This window comes from Peromyscus maniculatus, chromosome 10 (assembly GCF_049852395.1).
Source record: "Peromyscus maniculatus bairdii isolate BWxNUB_F1_BW_parent chromosome 10, HU_Pman_BW_mat_3.1, whole genome shotgun sequence".
NCBI classification, from domain to species: Eukaryota; Metazoa; Chordata; class Mammalia; order Rodentia; family Cricetidae; genus Peromyscus; species Peromyscus maniculatus.
The window spans coordinates 38,298,260-38,321,367 of NC_134861.1; the positions used below are offsets into that span (position 1 = coordinate 38,298,260).

The 23,108-nt window shown below is 40.9% G+C and overlaps 1 long non-coding RNA gene across 1 annotated transcript in view; it reads right to left on the minus strand.

Moving 5' to 3' along the window:
* Window positions 1–21,792: 21,792 nt before the first annotated feature.
* Window positions 21,793–23,108, minus strand: part of LOC121832747 (uncharacterized) — a 185,311-nt gene continuing 183,995 nt past the window's right edge. Inside the window, exons 11-12 of the long non-coding RNA XR_013042873.1 lie at window positions 22,876–22,950; window positions 21,793–22,086 (exon numbers count right to left, since the gene is read on the minus strand). This is a non-coding gene — a long non-coding RNA (uncharacterized LOC121832747). The remainder of the gene's footprint in view (window positions 22,087–22,875; window positions 22,951–23,108) is intronic.

Sequence of the window (23,108 nt, forward strand, 5' to 3'; positions counted from 1 at the left end):
CATCTTCCCATTTTCCATCACGATAGATACTTTCTTATTCTTCTTCCCTATGCTAGTGTAAGATGCACACTGTTACAGAGCATAGAACAGAAGACAGGAGGTAAAGGGTTAAGGACCAGCTCTGCCATGTATCTGCTGAGGGTGCTCAGGCATGTTCCTGAAACTCTGTGTAATGGAAACATGGCATCTACCTACCATTTAGAGAGATTATATAATAATATGGAGAAAGCCTAGTAACAATTTTAATTTAAAAATTATGAACTAAAGCATAGAATTATTTTAATTTGCAGAATATATGTTAAAAGCTCACAAGCTTGTATCTTCTTGACTCTTGATCATGATATAGTGCTGTTTCTTGGTGTTAGCTATGACCATAGTTTTAACATAGGGCTCATCATACTAACTTTAAACCAAGGTAATACAGTATAGAAAAGGCATCATGGCCACCTCCAAATCTACCTATAAAATATCCATCTGAAGAGCCTCCAGTCAACAACCTAGGAATTATGGGCTAAAGACAGCAGAATTACAAGATGATAGGAACCTGGGTCTCTAAGTCACTGTCTAGAGACAGGAGCCCTCCAGTCAGAAACTTTACATGAGGGCAAATTAAATCTCATCACGTCAAGATGCTGACTTGGGGCTCCTCTAGTTCAGTACATGGCAACATGGTGACTAATAATGTTTTAAATACACATATCTAAACAAAGAAGAAGATGTTAGAGTACTTGGGTGGTGAGATTGCACATACAGTTCTTAACTTTCTTTTTATTGGGAATTGTTCAAACCTGTGACAAATACATGTTGATTTTATAATCTCAAAACTTATTTAGGGCAGAAAAAAAAGAAACATCAGGATGCCATAAGGATAAAGGAAAATAGCCTTCTTAGTGTGCCATCATCTGAGCAGGTGTAATTTCATTTCACATTCAATCAGTCTATAAGTTACTTTCCGTTGCTGTGATAAACTTCATGGACAAAAGCACCTTATAAAGGGAAGAATTTATTTTGGCTTATGTTTCCAGGGGGGCATGTTAAATAATGGTGAGGAAGACATGGCAGCGCACATCAAGATTAGGAAGCTGGTTGATCCCATTTCATCACACAGTATGGAGTGAGAGAACTGAAAGTGGGTGAAGTTGCAAATTCTCACTTCATCTGCTAGAGAACCCCTTTCCCCTGGAGTATCTTAGATCACTGATCCACAGAACATCTGGGCAAGGATTTCTTCACCACATAAGCATACCTGATTCAGCAACTCAAGTGAGCAAGCAACGGCCTAGTAGCTGAGATGGTTTCCTATGGCATGTTTAATGTTGGAGATGGATACTTTTTCTCAGATCCAAGTGATGCTGGAACTAGGCTACCATTGGCAGGTGCACAAGGGGCGGGAGGCATGTGCATAAGAATCTAAGCAAAGGGCTCTGGGTGCCAGTGACCTATCTCCCAAGAGCCTAGAGCCAGCCACAGGGAAGCAGGGCTGCTTGATAGCCAGGTCAGGAAAGTAACATGTATGTGGACTCCTAAGCAGCTACCCCAAGGCTCCTCCAAATCAGCTTCCAGCACCTGACTCTCCCAAGAACCATAATCATGACTGACTTGATTTGCGCCCCACCCCCAAGTAAGACTGGGAGGTGAGTAAGGCCAGAAACCCAGTCAGTGCTGCATTTTATCTCATGGTCCTTAACGTAAGTTCTGACCCCACTGTTGGCTTCCTCTGCCATCCCTACAACTTGCTATCTATCAGTCAGGGCTCACTTCATTTCATAGCATAGTAGTACCTGCTGGCTGGGAAAATGTTAAGAAACATGGGGCTGCCAAGACAACCTGCAAGAAACAAAGACCTAGTGGGTGCAAGGGCCCAGAATCAATTTCCCATTGAGAAAGAAGCACACTGACCCTAAGAAAGCACAACCTAGCAAACATTAGGTGAAAGGGGGCCTCTTACTCATAGTCGTAGAAACCTCCATATTGGCAAAGTCTTCCTGATAACTCCCACATCCAGATAAAGTTTCATCTTCAATTCAAGTGCTATTCTATTCATTACATAAGTGAGTAAGGCAAAGCTGGATAAATTAAATGGCATGCATTTGATCAATACAGCTTCATTTTTATAATGTGTTGCTACTTGAACTATGTGCCTTCAAAACAATATATTGACATCCTAATCCCCAGTAACTATCCTCAAAATGTTGTTTTATTTGAAAATAAATAAGTACAGATGTAAGTAGTTAAAATGAAATAGGTCTGACTGGAACACTCTATATGACTTGTCTCTTTACAAAATGATGGCCACATGAAGAGAATGATACACACGAAGAAGACAGAGGTCGCAGAGAAGCTAGAATGCCTGGGACCCTCAGAAGCCAAATGAGGCAAACACCTCATGCCAAGGCTCTGAGGGAACATGACCCTGCCTAGTCTTCATTCAGACTCTGCCTCCAGACCTGGGAAAGAATTAATGTGTTATTTTAATCCTCCAGTTTGTGGTATTTTGCCACAACAGCCACAGGAACTAAATGCATGATATGAGTTTTATTGTTTGTATACTTTATAAACTTTGAAATATGGAAGAATTTTTATATGCTTATTTTCTGGACTGGAAAATAATAACTAACCTTAGAGACATGGCGTTACTTACTAGGAAAGTGGCTACCCTTGTGTTTAGACTGCTATAACGATGTAATTTAACTAGTGACTCACAAGTAGCCGTTATGTGCTATTCGCAGGTAAACTGTGAAGTTCAAGGCATTGCAGATCTGATGCCTGGTAGAAGGTATGCTCTTCACGGACAGAGTCTTCCTGTTGTGTCCTCAATGGGCCAAAGAGGTAAACAAGCTTCCTTGGTTGGGTTTCTTTGCAATGATGAGAGCTCCACCATTATGACCTAATCATCTCCTTAAAACCCCACCCCTTAATATTATTATACTGGGTGTTAAGTTTTGATAAATAATTGAGAATAGAAGGCATTGAAGCAATAATAGTGTATTAGCAAATACCCAAAGGTGGGTTTACAGGTAAAATTTAAAAGGTGTAAAATTTTAATATAATACACAAAAGTCATATTTTATTTAGAATTATCACCCGTATGTAACTATCCCTTAATATAGACAAGGGATTGGTTTCAGGACCCCCAAGGATATCAAAATCTACATAGTCTTATATGTAAAATAATATACCTTTTGTGTATACCCTATGTATACCCTTTAATACACTTGAAATTATCACTAGGTTAATTATAACATATAGTATGAGCTAAAGTCTATGTAAATGATTACTTGTCTATATTGTCTAAGGAAAATAATTTTATATTAAAAAATAATTTTATTTCACATTTGCTCCGTGCAGATACAATTTCTTTTTCAAATGTGTTCCACCCACTGTTAATTGAATTGACAGAAGAGAAGCCCATGGATATGCAAATATGAAAAAGGAAGCTTTAAAATTACAATTTATCTGGCACATGCATATTTGTGTGTGTATATGTACATATATGCATGTATGAGAGATAGATAGATAGATAGATAGATAGATAGATAGATAGATAGATAGATTCATACATACATACATACATACATGCATACATACGTACATACATAGATGGGGGAGAGAGAGAGAGAGAGAGAGAGAGAGAGAGAGAGAGAGAGAGAGAGGCAGGCAGATAGATAGCAGGCATGGTTTTTATGTCCCCTGCTTTTAAATGGTCTTATCTCCTCCATGCATCTTTTGGTCCCAAGTAAGATCATACCAGGATGTCATTTATGTCACAGTAAAACAAGGATAGTTGGTGGCAAATATGCTCACCCAGCCCTGTCTAGGCACAGGAAGAATCGCTGGCTCCCCCATAAGAAAGTTCCCGTCGACTTGGAACAGAGCTGGGTGAGGGGCTGAAACAGTGACATCTTTCTTTTCTACCCTGTCCATGAAGTCCACAGGACAATGGAACATACAACATTAGGGACAGACAAGCAGTCAGACTCCCTCTTTAGATGCCCTGGGACAGTTTCTAAGTCTCATTTTGATTCCCTCTCAGTTTTCTGCTTAGGTCTGCCTTTCACTCTCTGCTCAAAGTAGGAACCTAGTGGTGCTGGTAGAGGAAAGGCCTATGTGCCATCACCCTCTTGTGTCTTGGGCTCTGGAGTGGTAGTGATTAAATGTTTGGTGCCTGGTCCACAACGTGTTGAGGCAGGTCACAGCAAGTGTCCACTAACGAGGCAGGAAGCACCAGGGTTGGCTCTTGGCCAATGTAGTGGAAGTCTCCCATTCATCCTGGGCCCTGCGACTGAACTCATTCTACAGTGTCAGCAGTCCTTTTGGAGAGCAGTTGTGCATTGTAGACCGAGGCAGTTGCCATGTGAGGGGACACTGACTTTTCAAGCTAACATTTCTCTTTTGTCTTGGGCCTTGCCAAGTGAGTCACTAGTTCTAAGTAGAAGAATTAGGCTCAGGCAGGAGAAGGACATCTTACTACCATCTAAGAATAACCCACTACCAGCCACTTTCTTACCTCTGGAGCACAAAACCAGGACAAAGGCTAATGCAGAAGAGTTAAGGTAAGCAGGGCCTCATATTTGAACAAACAAATGAAAGTTCTGCTTTAGGGGAAGGGAAAAGCTATGATGCCATTTTACCACACTGTGCATGAGTAGATTTTCATTCCCTCTCACATCCCCAACCCTGCCAGTTTTTAAAGAAGCCAATGACTCCCTCACTCTGAATATGGGCTAGGCCATTTCAATGTAAGGAATCACAGCACATGCAGGTTTCTGCTCACTTGTGTATCACGTGTTCAATAAACTCCCAGGTGATGCTGTTGACAGATTGACAGATTCTGGATTTCCATGAGCAGTGATCCTTCTCATCCATCATACTCTGTGCTGCACCATAGCCCCAGAAGGCACAGCTTGGGAATGTTCCCCCCCCCCCCCGCCGCCCTGAACATGGAGATGAATGCTCACCCAGTTCTTCAATAGACCTTCTTCAGTCAAAGCCGCCGGAGCCCCTGGCCCTGCTTTGCTAACCAGCTCTTCTATGAGGTCACCAAGATGCCTTCTGTCTTCACTCTTTGAATTATTATTCCCTCTGCAGCCGTTTGCAGGAGTGGAGGACATTCACAATCACAAGGGGATTCTCACTTCAAATAAAGCATAAAGTCTTCTTGCAATTAGGAATGGAAAGGAAAAGAAGGAAAGTGTACGTGTGTAGGAGCCTGACAGCCCAGGCTGGAGTCTCAAAGGGACACTAGCTCAGGGGATGAGTCATGCTTGCTGAGCTCAAGAGCTGAACAGAGTCCAGCTCTTCACAGTGGGAAGCCCCTCCGTCTTCATTAGTCTTTGACTCCAGTGTAGTGAGTGGCTGCTCAGGAGGGACCACTGGAGTGGGTGTGTGCTGGGCAAAAGCAATCTAATTGCACAGATCCCAGTGTTTGAAAAGTAATCTGAGGTTGCACCTCCTGACTTGGCACCTCTTTGGGTGCCCCTCCTTGAATCTCCCCGTTCAGACGGAGCCAAAGAATTAAGCCTTTCCTAATGTGGACTTGGACATATGGAGACTCTGACATGAGGTTATGTTTTACCGCTTTCCAATGGCATCAGTGGTGTTGAGCATCACCTCCTAAGGGGCTCTTTGATGGTAAGCTAATTCCATAGACAAATGGCTAGGAGAGTGGTCAGGCCTACAATAGTTCTTTTATTATTATTCTATTCTATTCTGTTCTGTTCTGTTCTATTCATTCATTTTGTGTATGTGTCTGTGCCTGCATGCCATGACACACATGTGGAGGGTAGAGGACAACTTGATAGAGATGGTTCTCTTATTCTACCACATGTATCCCAGAGCTCCAAGGCAGGTCATCAGTGTTGGCAGGCAGGCTCCTTTGTCCACTGAGTCATCTCACTGGCCCAAGTTTTAGTTTTCCTCTACTGGAGGCAGTGGCTACATATCCTCATAAATCAGTATCCTTAGATGACAAGTAAATCCAGGAATAAGTGCTTTATTTTAGTTTAAAAATTAAAACAGAGAAGTTTCATGGGCTGCCAAAGTCACACAGCTAGGAACAATGAAAACGTAGCTTCAAATTCTAACAGCAGGGTATTTCCAGTGGGCTAGAGTCCCAGAATCTTTCCTCCTTAAAGATGCTTCTAGAAACAATAGTTTTACACTACAAAGTTTAACAGTTTATAAAAATTTGGCTGCAAATAGTTCATCTCTTCCATGTATTTTTGTGTATGTATGTGTGTATGTTTGCATGTGCATCCATGTGTGAAGGGTATACACTTGACAAGGCTCACATGTGGAGGCCATGGGACAAGCTCAAGGGTCAGTCCTCGCCTTCTCTCTAGTTTGAGACAGAGTCTCTTCTTGGTTTGTCCCTGCTGTGTGTGATGTATATATAAGCTCACAGGCTTCCAGAAAAGCTGCCTCCTCTTCCTGTCCCTCCTTAGACACCCAGGGATTACAGACTCACAACCTCATTCAACTTTGACATGGCTTCTGGGCTTTCAGCTCAGAGCTTCTGGCTTGTGTAGCAAGTGCTTTATCGAGCCATCTCTCTGGTCCTCTCTCATGTTTGTTTGGTTGGTTGGTTAAATTTTTTCTTTTCTTTTGACAGTGCTCATACTTCACCTCAGGGCAGCACACATGCTAGACAAGCACTCGACCACTGAACTGGATTCCTGGTTTGAAGCTGCTACGTAACCAATCAGGGAGAAAATTAATCAACAGGCTTACTTAGCTGTGAACCCTGCAAGCTAAACTAACAGTTGGCCTGGAAAGATAGGACTGCTGACGCAATAACGTTATGAAAGTTACAGAAATAACCAACCGCTTCCTCACTAGATTTAAAGACTGATTCACAAATGTAACTCATGCCTGGTACTACTAACTGGGAAAAAAAAAACGCTATCTTTACCATGGGCCCCATGGGAGAACTGAATGCTATTATTCTCCTAAATGGACATACTAATAAACAACCCCCTAAATTTTTATCTGTGGGTCCATAGACAAGTGTGTCTCTCAATCCTTACCAGAGAGCTGCTTTTTGCAGTAGATGGTGATTAATACAGGGACGAACAATGCTCAATGTGTGTAGAATAAGAGATTGTGATATGCTCCTCTCTAAAGGAGACATCTATATTATATCTCCTCCTTCAAGGATCAGAGAACATCCAGGAAGACAAAGCAAAAAGAATGTAAGAGACAGAGGCGGTAGAGTGACTCTAGGGGAGCAGTATTGGCTTGACACATTACGGTGCACCTATGAACTCACAGAAGCTGTGATTGCATGCAGGAGAACAGTAGGAGATCAGGACAGGCAGCCAAAACATCAGCCTGGAAACAATGGAGGGGCTCATGAAGCCCATCCTAGAAGGGAAGCTGTTGGCAACTGACACTGCCAGAGGAGGGAGAGTCAATTTTCTTCATGAACGCAGCCCCTAAGATGCCATCCAGGGGCCTGTAAGTAGTCTTACGCCCATGCAGAAAGAAACAGCACCAAGTGGAGTCAGTGGCTTTAACATGAGGTTGGGAGGGCAAAAAGGAGGGGAGGGTATGGGGATGGGTTTGATCAAAACACATTTTACACATGTATGGAACTCTCAAACAATAAAATAATTCAAAAAGTGAGCAGGCCTTTTAGCTTTAAGTAGAATAACTTAGAATTTTCCAACAATCCAGCATCATACAAAACAGCATGGCTATTTAAGACATGTGAACGGGGAATGCTTGCTCATTGGAGAAACCATGTGACAGCAAGATGCTACCACTCGGGTGGAGGACAGTGGCTCAAAGGCGTACAGTCACTGATGGACAAAGTCCCATGGCCACAATTCTGTCCATCCTAGGGTATCATATCATCCTACTTATGCATATGCCAGGAAATGACTACATTCTCAAGTCACTATGGGGCCTCCCTAGTTTCAGAGCACCTATGGGTTGAGCTGAGGCTGTCCATGAAACTACATCCCAGACCAGCCTCTCCTCAATCTTTCCTTCCACTCATCTTTACACTCTTAGTGACCACATACAAGCCATAGGGATACACAGTATATTTCCTGGAGAACCAGACCAAAATCAAGTAGAACTGTAGGAAGTGTTGCTACTTTTCCCAAATGGAATTTAAAAAAAAAAAAAAAAAAAAAGGAAGAAGAATAGGTTTGGGAGTATGGCTCAGTGGTCAGGCACTTGTATAGCATGGTCGAAGCTTTAAGTTAATTCCTCAGCAAGGAGGGAGAAAGAAAAGAAAGAAGGGAAAAGGAAAAGTATACAATGTAAAATGGTTTGTAGGAGTAAAAATTGTAGTCAAGTGATTATTTAATATGTGTCTCTACCTACATATTTTCATTAAATTGAAGTTTTATTTTTAAATATATCACCTGATACATCCTTCGAGTACTGTGCAAATTGTGTCCTACTTCTTTATCTGTTCATGTTTAATAGAAACCAGTATTAGTAATTGAATTATATCTTGGTAATATCAGTAGTCATTTTTGAGAAAAATTGCTTTTGGTGCTGTGTTTTCCATATGACTTTACATAATATGTACAGTTGCTGAACAACCTATATAATACTGGGAGTTAAATGGATTCTATTTCCATGTTGCAGGCCACAATCCCATAAAGCTCCAGCACTTAGAAGGAGGAGGAGCTGTGTTTCAATGAACTTCTTCAAGGAAAGCTGAACAGAGAAAAGGATGACACACCACAACTCCCAATGCCACTAAGACTAATGAAGAGGTGAAGAGGTGCTGGAGAGGTAGGAAAAACAGAGGAGCAAAGTGGGGTTTTTGTTTGTTCATTTTGTTTTGTTTTTAATTAATTTTTTTTTAATTTTCTTTTGAGGAGACACTGTGGGGTGAGGAATGGGGAAATGAGTGAGATTGGGGTACATGATGTGAAATTCCCCAAGAGTCAATAAAGAATTGTGGGTTTTTTGTTTGTTTGTTTTAAGAGCTGTTGGTGCTGCCTTGGACAGTAGGAAATCTATATATTTGGACCATGAGGAGGCAGTTCAGAAGGTCCTAGCAACTCATAACTTTGGCGTCATGACTCCTTAGATGAGACTATCTGCTCAACCTTTTAAAAAAATATTTGTTTGTTTATTTGAAATTCTTTCCTGGTATAAATTAATATAATCACTATGTTTAGGAAATGTGAGCTACCCATCATGTGGAGAGGAGTCTAGTTATAATGCCAATAGGCACAAAAAATATTCCATCTCTTCCAGAATGGGCCACACTCCTTCTGAAAGATCACAGTATTAGTTTAAAGATGTCCGCAGAGGAAGCAGTCATCATCACACTGAGTTCTCAGTCGTCACATGGCTCCTCACCCCCACACTGGTGCATGGGTCAGAATCTGCAGTTTCTTTATAGGTGCCTGTAAAAGGACCTGTCTGGTTCTGCATATGTGGGCATAGCAATGTAGAAACTAGTGCAACTTCTTACAGTACCCTGTTAAATTACTTCTTTTTGCCCTACAGACCAATTTTTCACACTAGATCATGAAATGCTCGAGAATGTGGCTAGATCCCAAGGTTCTATATACTGTGAATGCCTGGGACAGATTTTTGAGTTGTGAAGGTCTTGATTATACTGTTGAGTTTGTTGTTGTATCAAAAAAAAATAATACTAAGACTTTTTAAAACTGTCCACATCAAATGACAGAGTCAGCCAATACACACTGGGAACAAAAGAAAGACTCACATCCTCAGCCAGAGAGTAGATGAAGAAACAAGTTTTGGTTTTGAAGTGAGAACAGCAGGCAAAACACGCACTTAGCATCCTATCATCTGAAAATCTGACCAACATACCAATAAGTTGATGCCTTATGCTACGAAATATCGTGGACAAAGAACATCAGAAAAGACACGGCAGGTATAGGGTTTGGGACACTAGTAAGCAAATCAACATGTAAATTCGACCTAGAAGATACCAGAGATCTGAGAGCCACTAATCCTACACCATGCTACCTGCACGAGGTTGAGGAATTAGCATCCGCAGAGCCCTAGGAGATGTGCACAACCGTGAAGATGAAATGGATGAGGAACTTCAAATAGTGGTGGCATCTCTACATCCTAATACCTCTCCAGTACCAAATGCAGGTTTATTCTCCAGGACAGAAGTTAAAAACAGAGACTGTGTGAATCAGAAGTCAGCACACAAAAGTTAGGTCTGGGGTGCTGAAGAAAGGGAAACAAAAAATAAATTTCTGAATATTCTTGGCTTCTTGGAGGTCCCTTGAAGCCAAGTGTTTATTCTCCAGGCAGGCAATTGAAACTACACCCTTATCTCTCACCCTCTACAAAACATAACTCCAAGTAGATCAAAAACCCCAACATAAAACCTGAAGTTCTGAACTGCTAGGAGTGAAGGTAGAGAGTTGGCCACAACACAGACACAAATAAAGATGTGTACATAGAACATTGGTGGTTCAGAAAAGCCCAAGACTTGATGAATGAGACATCATAAAACCAAAAATCTTCTGTAAAACAAAAGAAATAGTCAACTGAATAAAAAGGAAGCCCAAAGAATGGAATAAAATCTTCATCAGCTGTACATCAGACAGAGGATTAATTATATATATATATATACAGAACTCAGAAAACAAACAATTGAATCAAAAAAAGAGGCTACAGTTCTAAACAGGGAATTCTCAAAAGACCAAATGTGAATAACTAATAACTTTTAAAATGTTCAAGATCCTTAGCCATCAGAGAAATAATACTTGAAACCACTTTGACATTCCATTTCATCCCAAGCAGAATGGCTATCATTAAGAAGGTAAAAGCCAACAAATGTTGGCAGGGATGTGGGGAAAGAGAAACACTTATTTGTTTTTGGTGGAACCAAAAATTAGTGCAACCACTCTGAGAATTAGCAGAATAACCAAGCTATCCCTCTCCTGGGCATGTACCCAAAGGACTCTACTCTGCTACAGAAATATTTACTCGTCCAAGCTCATTGATGTTCTACTCACAATCGCTGGAAAATGTAATCATCCAAATGTCCATCCATCATCTGATGAGTGGATAATGAAACTGTATTCGTTCCAGTTTCATTATTTTAGGGCTAGAGATATGGCTCAGCAGTTAAAAGCACTGGCGGCTCTGCCATAGGACCCAAGTTCTAGTTTGCTGTACAATAGGATGACTCCCTGCCCTCTGTAAATCCAATCCCAGGGGATCCAACACCCTCTCCTGGCCTCTTCAGGTACTTCATTTGTGTGGTGAGCAGACATATATGCATCCAAACATATAGGCCACAAGATCTTTTTCTAAACTTAAGAAAATATGGCACCTATATACATTGGAATTTTCTTTAGCTAGAAAGAAAAACAAAATTCATAACAAACAGAATGGCAGAAAATTGTACTGATGTAAGCCAAGCCTCTGTTTTAAACAGACACCACATGTTGTCTCTCATGTGTGGGTCTGGGCTTCAACTCTCTAATTTTGTGTATTCAACATGGAGTCCCTGTAAAAGTCAAGAAATGAGAAAGAGGCTATTTGGAGTGGACTGCCTCAAGGGATGGATGGGAGTAGTGCAATCTGGGTAAAATAAAGATAGAGAGGGTGAATACTAGAAGTAGAAAAGTTTAGTCCATTATGATGGCAGGGAGCATGAGTTGCACACAAGCAGACATGGTGCTGAAGAAGTAGCTAAGAGTTCTACATCTTATTCTACAGGTAGCAGGAAAAGAGAAACCCCAAAGCCCACCAACAATGAAACACTTCTTCCAAAAAGGTCATACCTATGCCATCAAGGCCACACCTCCTAATCCCTCTCAAGTAGTGCCACTCCCTAATGACCAGGCATTCAAATATATGAGCCTATGGAGGCATTCTTATTGAGACTACCTCAGAGAACATCCTTTCCAGATTACTCAGTTTCTCCTGAGCCTCTTCCATGAAGCATGGCTGCTCTTAGAGTACCTCTCAGCAATCCTTACAGCTTATAAAAGCTTGGGGAGGAAGGGCCTTGATTAATACGGTCAGTTTCAGGGACTTCCTGAAGCTATTTTGAGTTAAAACACACATATTTACATTACAGTTCATAATAGTAGCAAAATCACAGTTATGAAATAGCAGTGAAAATAATTTTATGGTTGAGGTCACCACAACACGAGGAACTGTATAAAAGGTTGCAGCATCAGGAAGGCTGAGAACCACTGCTCTAGATGGATTCAGGAAGGAGAGAGAGAGAGATTGTCTTCGGTTGTATACCCACTGGTGACTCCACACATTTCAATGGCAGTTCCAATCTAGTGCTCACACAGACATTCCTTGTTAAATTAAATGTGTGGCAAAATAAAACCAGAAGTACAAACCCTGAGAACAGGACTGGTAAGGATAAAGAGACATGGGGACAGGAGAAAGTTTGGAGAGAGTAGGTGGGGGAGCAATATGTCATACACACATATGAAATTGTCAAAAAAAACAAAATTAATTTTAAAAAAAGTCTTGCCATGAAATGACAAATGTTTATGATTACAAACAGAAGTTTCACCAGGAAGTATAAATAGCTTCTAATAGTTGAAGGAAGTAGTTAATAATTTAGTCAAAATGCACCTTGCACAGCCTTGGTGCAGTGGGAAGGGGCTTGGACCTGCCTAGGCTCAGTGTGCTGGGCTCTGCTGACTCCCCATGGGAGACCTCGATTTGAGGGATGTGGGGATGTGGGGTGGCTTGGGAAAGAGGGCTGGGGCATGGGAGGAGGGAAGAGGGGGTGTCTGTGGATAGCATGTGGAGTGAGTAGAAAATTTATTAATAAAGAAAAATGAAAATAATAATAATTTAGTCAAAATGAATATCTGACTTTACTCAAGCAAAAATAAAGAATAATAAAGGGTTGATGAAACATACTTCATTACCTTTAAAAAGTGCATTGTCCTTTTTATCTATTAACATATTTGTAGGACATCAGGCTGTGAATCCTTAGTGTCGTACAAATACAATAGTGTCAGTGCTACAGTACCAGGGCTTGTCTCAAAAAACAAAAAACCAAACCAAAACAAAAATGTCTAAAACAAACTACTCAGGGTCAGACTCCTTGAGTCAACACCGGCAACTTAGTTGTGTTGAACCACACTACCTTTTTTCCTCCCACGGATCATTACCCTGCTAGCAATGTTGGTCCCAGAGACCCCCACAGACACTTTCTTCCTGCAGAGTTTTAGTCACTTTTAAATGCACAATAGAGACCATTTCTCTGGAAAACTTAGGTAAAGATCTGTTTTGACTCATACTTTTCTGCTACTACCTCATTTTGCTTGTCCTGGTTGAGTCACATGTTTTAAAGTTATCTACATATGCTGCATACAACTCCTCATCTCCCATGTAGCCTTTAGCCTTCTGCAGCCTGTGTTCAGTCCCTTCTATTCCCCCTAAATTACTCTCAAGTAGATGGAAATTGTCTCCTAATGAAAATATTTCCTCTAAACCAGTTAACCATTTTGCTGTATCTACTAAGCCACTTTTGTGTTGTTGTTAGTAGTTTCTCATTGTAACAGTCTTGGCTTCCCTAGAACTCACTATGTAGACCAGGCTGACATCAAACTTAAAGAGATCCACCTGCCTCTGCTTCCTGAGTCCTGGATTAAAGGCTTGTGCCACCACTGCCTGCCTGTTGAAATTTTTCCTGGCGATAAACTCAATCCCATGTACAATAAAGTACAAAGTAACCTAGATAAAGAATGGGTGTGACTACACTGAAATTCTTTGTAAAGTATACATGACACCTTCCATAAAGATGAGTTCTGTATATTGACTGAGAAAAACAAGATTACAATAAGGAACTGGGGGAGGACCCTGTGTGGTCTCTGGTTGGGCAGATAGAACAAAGATCACAAGGCTATTGGCCACATCCAACCCTAGCCTTCTGGGTGCACAGCTGGTTATGCATCCCTTCCTTTAAAGGACAACCCCATGTGATTAGCATCCCAGATTCCCTAGTGCTTATCTGTGAGCACAAGGACCCCTGTGCCTCCTACAAGAGTCTACATTGGTTGAAAATGAGAAAAGAAGCAACAAGAAGGAGGCAGGAAGACTGAATAGTGTAGCAGGGCATTCACACGAGGGGCTGACTGCCCTTCCTAGGACACCAGCATGAATGAGGAGGCTAAAGAGGGAAGTAGAGGCACAATCAAGATTCAAACTTCTGTCCAGGTCTCAAGAAGACCATGATCAGCAGTCCCAGCCTTTGCACCTCACTTACCCAGGGACTGAAGAAAACAGAAAATATTCATATACTTGTCACTTATCCAACCAAAACACTTTCACAAAGGGACATTTGGATGAGAACCCATGTATGTGAGGACTCAGGTGCATTCAAGAGTAGGAAAGCACAGCAAGTGTGTAGGGGAAAAAATGTTCTTCTCTCCCCGCAAGCATCTTGCATCTTCAGTGAGATTGTGCACGATTACTGATTACTTAACGCAATGCAGCCCCTTGGTATTTGGTACCTTCCTACTATAGAGGGGAAGTCAGCACAGACAAAAACTATTAACACATCCGGCAGACTCATTTACTTCTGCGTCTCTGAACTGTTTCCCAGCCCCCGCTGAAGGTGCCCTTGAGACATCTCAACCAACACAATGAAAGGTGAAACTACACACGACAGATTTGTTAAACCTGGCTTGCACATTCAGAAGGAAATATCACTCCCCAATAGCACTACCATTAGCAAACAATATAATATTTATTAAGCACTCGACTGCCTGGAGTACCCTCCTGTAACCAGTAAAGATTAGAAGGTAAAGGCCATAGGAAACATGAATTTTCCTTTTGCAAATGCAGACAGGGAGCTCTTTGTAGTTTCACATAGGCTGATGTAATGCTTACTCTCGGAGAGGGATCGTTTTCCTTGTCACCTCAACACCGTGTCATTTAAGCCCACAAAGCCCTTGAGAGGTGCCATTCAAGATCTCCTTTCCTGCTTGTCTTCCTCTTCTCTGTATATATCTTCCTTTCAGGAAATGCAAACAACCTGCAGTAATATTGAGGTTCTTCAAGGATGTGTATGCATTAAACATCCAGTACCTATTGAAAGAGTACCTGGTCCTGTCTGGCACTAGGAGGTGTCTAATGCTTGAGGTTAAGAAAGAATGGAGGAACAAATGGAATGATATGTACCATTGTGATGGCAAATGAGACAAAATCAGGGGAAAGATAACAAAATTAGAAATTAGAAGACTGACTTCTAGCCAAGCTGACTTAGCATAATCAAATTCTCTTTCCTGGTTAATACCTAACTATAAAGGCAGACCAGAAGTCTGTAACACGCTATACTTCCTGGAAGTATTCAATAACTAATAACGGTTGGTATAAAATTGACTCAGTTCCCTCACACATCAAGTATGATGAATGTGGTGTCTTGCTTGCATGCTTTTAGTCTTTTACCAGCACATAACTAAACACTCAAATTCTCTCCTGAACCTCATATTCATGTATCTACCATACTCTGGGTGCCTCTACCAGTATGTCTCCAAAATTTACCTCTATCACTACACTCCATCCTTCCTGTCTTATTTTTTTGTTTTTTATTAGTTTTTTTAGAGTTTTATATGCACTCTTGTCATACTCAACCCACTCTCTCAACTCTTCCCAAATCAATCCCCTCTTCCTTACTCACCCAACTTTGTGTCCTTTTGCAATTTAATCCTTCAAGATGAGTTTGTACTGCCCAAATACTCTTGGATCTGTGGTCTTTCACTGGAAAGTGGTCCACTTACCAGAGGCTACACTTAGAGAAGACTGACTCTCCTCACAGCATCTCAATCCCAATCTTCAGATGCAATGTTCACTCACACATTTAAGCCAGAAAACAAGGATTCGTTTTTGACCTTCTTTCTCACACCTCTGTGCTTACCTGCTCCATTCTTGAATGCTCCAGGCCTCACCCCGAAAGCTTTCTCTGCATTAGTCATCCTTGCCCAGTCCTTACAGTGACTGGCATTAGCTCATCTCAGCTGCATGACTGCAGCACAAACTTAGGGTTGCTTTTTGTTTTGTTTTCCTGCTCACATGGTTGCTCATACCTATCACCCTCTAAGTAATGCTTTGTCCTGTATTTCTAAGTGCTTCAGTGGTTCCTTCCCTACTACAGGACAAAGTCCTTCCCACCATGCCCCATATTCAGCTCCCCCTGTAAAGTAGCCTTCACACCTCATCATCCATTTAACTTCACAGTTACTACTCCAGCAAATTTTGGGTGCTTTGTAGCTGGCCTTGTTCCTCCTGCATGCTTCATAGCATTTTAAGTATCATGTTGAAATGATCTATTTATTCAACTTTACCATAAAATTATTTAAGGCTGGCAACCTTATTCTAATAGCTATGACATCTATCCAAGTGCATCAACATATTATGAGAAGTTAATAAATACAGAATGAAGATAAACTTTATCTAGGCATACAAGACAACTTCTATAGTGTCCTGCTAATGACCTTTGATTTATCTTATCAATCATGGGGTAATCTAAGCTATGCTCTAAGATGTTATTTTTGTGGCAATATGAAAGGAGAAAGAGATGCTCCCTTGATTCTGTTCTCCCTGTCATAGTTATGACCCCAAAGGACAACTGTGTACATAGTTGTCTTTTTGTGTTTAACTTGCCACTCTCCAAGTGGTCAATATCTTCAATACTCATGCACAAAAATACCCATGGCTGCTATGATCTTCAGAGAAGGCCTTTATGATGAAGAAGGAATTTAAGCAAATGGAGAGTGTATCTCAATAGGCACAGGAAAGGCTCTCATGACTTCTTGCAACATATTGTAAAGTTCATCAACATTAATACTATAGGTTGATTGAAGACTAGGAGGGAAAAAGAAAATGAGCATTAGGTAAAGCTAGTCAATGCTTTGTCCTGTACAGGATAGCAGAGCAAATGCTACTGGTGGAGTCTAGTCAAGTACAGTGGTGTTTGCTCTAAAATTCTTTTAACTTTTCTGTACCACAATAAATATCAAGAAAACCAAAAGTATTCCTGAAAAAAACTTTGAAGAGGAAGATTGGGGAAGGGCTTGTGTTTTTGTTGTTGTTGTTTTGTGTTTCCTTAATTACTGTAAAATGATAACTTCTGAATTTCACACCCCTAACCACATCCACTAAGAATGGCCATCAGTAGTCTCACTTTGCCCTGCTTCAGGTCCAAATGTTTCATGAAGCAAAACACTCTGTTTCCGATCAAGATGCAGCCTAGAGTTTATTGTATGCACAAATCAGGGCAGGGAGCCTGGCCCTGTTGAATCTTGTTATTGTTAAAGCAGGAAGTTGAATTTCCCCACCTGCAAATGAAACTGGAAACTTCATCTCCCCTCCCCCAAAAAGGACTACAGGAAAGGGTGGGGGGAGGCTTTGTTTGGGAGGCCTCTTTAGCAAGTATACAAAATGCCATTCTTTCATCACTACGGCTTAGCAAGGCTAGGAGCTCCCTCCAAAACTGCTGCAGAGTTTCAGGGAAGGCCTGAGGATTGCTCATTAAGAGTAAAATCACATCAGTTCTGAAAAGTAATGGTTCTGTTTTGTTTACTAATCTTCTTGATATTTAGGATTTTAAGAGTTTTCTTCCAAAAATACTTCCTAAATCAATGTAACTATTCTTCAGCATCTCAACCATGGGGACCTCTCATAACTTTGCAAAGAGAAGGCAGTTGTTTGCCTGGCCCAAGGTGTACACTGACTCTTTTATGCAAATATATCTTTCTACTCCTGTGGCCAAGTGCCTCGCTGTTATCGCCATATGTTTGTTCAAGTGGTGAGGAAATATTAAATATCACAAGTTCTCAGCAGAGACCGGACAGTAATTATCAACAGATGGCAGCAGTGGGGGGCTGAGAGAGCAGAAGAGTCCTCCCGCAGGGGGGCTGGAGCTAAGCCTCAGGCCATTCATTGGCCATCAACCTGGGCAGAGAAGATGACCTCTCTCTCTGCTTTTCACATTATCTGACCTTTCTATGGCATCAACCCTAAAGAACTAATTCCAATCTCCCACGGAAGTGATGGAAGATTTACCTGTGGACTAGGACCATTCAGTGGTCCTTGGGAGAAAGGAAGCATCACTAAGTTTTGAATGATTGAGGAGTGAATGAGACATAGCTTTACTGTATATGTATAGCTCTCCCATGGATGTCGTAAGTTCAGCAAATACGTACTGAAGACTCACTCTGTTCTGCACACAAAGATCATAGAAACAGTGATTTTAAAAAAAAAGATATAAACCTAGTTCTTGGGGAGTTGGCATCTAAACAGTTTGTTATCCGTAGCCATGGAAATGCATGCAATGGATACAGGGTCATAAAATTCTGTTATGATTCATTCTGTCTAAAACAGACGTTAAGGACATAAAGGACTTACATACCAAAAAGGTATCACAAAGGGAAAGGAACTCATGGGCCCCACACTCCTGACTGAGAAGCTGTGGCTAGCTGGAAGCTTCTGAGAAAGCAAGAATTGGTTTTCTTTAAAGGTATGGTCCTGTTAGGTTCACCACCTTCTAATGGATGGCCCCACACACAGGGGTGCATGGACTTGATGGGTTATTTTTAAAGATTAGAGAGGAAGTGAGGTGGATGTACCTGGGAGGAGTTAGGGGAAAGAATGGAGAAAGAATATGATCAAAATACATTGAATGGAGTTCTCAAGGAATTAATAAAAAAATACTGACTTAACTTTAAAGAGGTGGTATCTACTATGGGCTTATAAATAAGAATATGGGGTTGGGGATTTAGCTCAGTGGTAGAGCACTTGCCTAGCAAGCGCAAGGCCTTGGGTTTGGTCCTCAGCTCAAAAAAAAAAAGAATATGATTGTTCTCAAAATGCAACAGGTAATAGGCATTCTGTGCTGAGGGAGGCAGGCGGGATCTTACTCTATGAAGTTTCCAATGGACCTGGATAGGAGTATGAGACAGGAATGCTCCCAGGAAGCTAAATCCTGAACAAGGGCATCGAGGCCAGAGAGTGCTGGGTACAGCTGCCTATCTTTTGCCTGTGTCTTTCTTAAGCCAATATTGGTCCAGACAGCGACACTGGAAACTCAAGTTTGGAAAGCCAAATAGAGTCAAGTTGCTATATCAACCACTGTAAATGATGATGTTGAGGATATTATTTAGTTATAGATGGAATCTGTAGAAAACCCACTTAGCCCTGCTAAGACCTCCAGAACAGTCCCCACACCACTGAAATACTCAGTGTGAAATATTTAAAGAAGCAGAAAATAAGAATGACTTTGTTTCCACCACCCAAATCTGTTTCCTTTGATACTCTGAAGAAGTAAATTCTACAAACAGAATTAAAATCCCCTCTGTATGCCTTCCTGGTCCCATTACTCCTCTTCTTGCAATCTGCAAATTGCGCTTCTCTTTTGGTGATTAATATCAAATTTTTATAACTGTTTTACAAGCCTAAAATTTCCCACTGTCTTCTCCCAAACAAGTTGAGGAATTTACTATATTTCAACTCCTCATATACAGTTCAGTCTTTATTTTCTTTCTCTTGCTATCTGGACTTCACTTAGTGATTTTCTTGTCTATATTTTTCACCTTCATTCAACACATCAAGACAGAATATTAAAATAATTTCTGTTCTGTGTTCTTACAGTCATTTCTCCTTTGTGGATTTACTTCTCTTTTTAGTAGATAATTTATCAGTTCTGTCAGTAAGATTGCAAATGGCACATTATATAAAACACCTATTTTCAATAAATAGAGATATTTAAATGACAAAATTCTTTAATCTTGCTCTTCAGATTTTTTAAATTTTACCCTTCCTAGTGAGTGGCAATTGCCATTTGGGTATGAATTTATAACTCACTGTGATTTTCTCTTTCAAGTTGGTATTCCAATGGCTTCCACCATCTATTCTCATAAGGATAAATCACAGTCAGGTTATTTGTAAGTTCCTTTATCATTAGTCAGTCCCTGCTGTCTCTGTTTTATCACCAATTTTTAATTCCACATTCCTCCATTGTCTTGTGATTGTTTGGCTTTAGGTGTGTCTATCTGGTCCAGTTCCCCCATCTTACAACTCTTAACAATAATGACCATTCACCTTCCCAACTTTCTTCTCTAAGATTTTATGATTTTGTTTTATATTTTCTTCCATACTTAAGATAAGTTAGCTACTAACATCTTCTGTTTTTCTTGCCCAGCCTGAAATGCACCATTGAGTCCTTTATTTCTATAATTATGATTTTTAATTTTCAATTTAATTTATGATATTTTAAAGCATACACATGTCATAATTTGTTTGATTGTTTATCACACCTTACTTTTGCATCTCTTGATGCTTACTAATTGGAGGTATTCTGCAGCTCTATTATCATTTCATGCATCGTACACATCCAACCATGAGTCATATTTTCTTCCTTTAAGTGGCTCCTACATCTGGTTTTGTAACTTTTCTGTGGGGTTTGTTCGAATCAGAGAAAACATTGTAGTTTGACTGTGGATGGAAGTGATCGTGATCGAGTCCCCATCTTGATTTTTCTCTGGAGCCTTGCTTTCTCTGCCTCTTTGCCTCCTGGATCTCAGCTATCCTTAAAAAACACACGGGCACAATCATTGAGCTGGAGATTTTCTTGTCTTAGGTCTGGAAGTTGTGCATATCTTACAACCAAACAGGAGCTGTTTGACTCCCAGTCCCCAGCTGATGGACATCCCAGCCCCACCAAGAAGCTGGAGGCAGGGTCAATGGCACCTACCTCCAAGGACTGAATATGGGGACTCTTCTGTCTCATCAGAAACCCAGTGACCTGCTGGGTGATAAGCTCTCGCCTTCATGTGTCCTTTCGTTCTCTGAAACACAGAAATGCTGGTCCTGATATTTACCTCATGTGCATTCCCCTTGCATTCAATGTGTTTCACCTGTTATTTCTGTGGTTGGGAAGTAGCAGAACTGTACAGTCAACAAGCAGGCATCCTCCTGCCCCTGCATAATCAGTTACACCCCCAATCCCAACATAGCCTGTGCTCATTTTTTATTGAAATGTCTCTCCCAGCTTTGCCCATCCTTGATGCTCAAGACATAGCCTGTGTCTCTTCTTTCTCAAGAACATTTCTGTAACAGCCTCCACCATCCTCCATCTCCTTCCTGTGTCCTCCTTCCCTCACCTCAGCATGAGGCTTCTCAAAGCTTGGATTTACTTCGTCTCGTGTTTCTTCTTAGGCTTCATCTTCAGAGTGCTTGGTTGGCATTGGGGAGAGACCAATTAATGAATGCTTTATTTGCTCAGCTTTTAGGAAGCTCAAGTTTTCAGAGCCTTATTTCCACTCTCCTAAAACCTACTAGCAATGTTGAAAAAGAGTGAAGCGAAAACAGTTTCTCTCTTAAAGTCATCCCAGATTCCAAAGCCAATGTCCCGAAAGTATGCAGAGACTTTGCACTGTCTCCCAGGTCTATGAAACCCAACGCAGTTTCTTCTCCTCGCCATTTCGAAAGATAAATAGGATTTGTAGAGGAATTATGCAAACGTTCCCTGGAAAATTGAAAGACTTTTTTAAAACCCACAGGCAAACTTCAGGAAAGCCAAAATCAACTAGTTTCATTTTACATGCAGAACTTTCTACACCTCACTATAAAATAATGTAGATGATTAAATCTTACCAAAATGTAACATATATATCTCAAAGAAACATACCTCACCAACGAATATTAGATATGTACATGTGCATGCAAATGTAGAGTGTGCATTTCTGAAAAAAGAATAGCAACTTTGTGTAAACTGAAGAATAAATGCAGGAGTGAGAGATCAGAGCCAATATTTTTTTTCTTTAGTGACTAACACTTCTTTCCCAAAGGTAAAGATTACTTAGAGTTTATTCCAAACACATCTTGGTCCTCAGACAACTTGAATTCAAATTTACTTTGGAATGCCATTCCCATCATCATGGACAGGATCAGGCCTGGATTGAATTCATCCTCCCCTGGGAAGACATGGGCTTCTCCTTGTCCTTTGCCATGCCTCCTTCAGAGGGAGTTATCTGAAGTATTTCTGCTAATTTGTTTTCTCCAGCAAACTGTGGGCCATCCGAGGACCATGCATATTCAAAGGCCAAATGTTTTCATCTTTGAATCCCAGACCAGACCTGTGCCCTGTTAAGATAAAAAAATAAATTTTGAGTGAATGAATAAATTAAAGAGGTGAGCAAAAGCATTCTGAATGTATTTTCTGTTGCTGAAGGCAACAAATGGCTTCTACTTTATTCAGATAGTGCTCCGAAAACACAACTGGGCTGCTGTGCCCGCATCGTCAGCTTTCAGTATGAATAGCTTGGTCTTCCTGAAACTGCAATAGAGAAGCTCCTCCCTTTAAAAAATTACCCCTTTTATACCAGCAAATAAACACTCAAATGACATGTTTTTCTATTAAAAACTCATGGGCCTTAAATTTCTTTTTAATCACAGGCTTTAGTATTATTACACGTGTTCCATTAACAGGCATATCCAATGAATTCCCTTTCATAAACACATGTAAGTTCAGTGCAAACCAGCCAGGTGATTAATTTATAATTCTTGACACATTAGGGGGGTGGGCTGGAGGGAGAAGCAACACATAGGTCCTAGGATGGGGCCTTTCACGCCAATGCCATGGACACACACAGAGAAGGGCACACACACACACCACCCATGAACACCCACTGTGCTGAGCTGGCATTGGATCCCAATCTGACAAACCAATGCCTGAAGGCAAATAACAAAGACTAAACTGTTGCAGGTTCCTTTTCCCATAAAAATAATAATAATGAATAAAAGTAGCTGGAGCTTGGCCAGAGCATAATGCAACACAATTTCTAAAATCAGCATCCTCTTTCCTCCCACACACATTCTCCCCAACTGCTCCATCAGTTCTCTCTTGCCTTCCTAGGCAGGTTACTTACCTACCTCAAATAGGAAGCCATCCAACAGCTACTTCAATCAGCATTCAGCCTTCTCCTGAATTTCAGGAGCATGATGAATCTACACAAGAGACAACCTCAAGCTAAAATTGAGCTGCCACTAACACACTATCATTTTAGGAGGGTCATTTCCCTGTGGTACTTGAGTGAGCAAGATCATTAAGTAGGTTGGCTGAAATGGTTCCTGATTCTTCTTGTGTTTTAGGTAATGGTTTATAC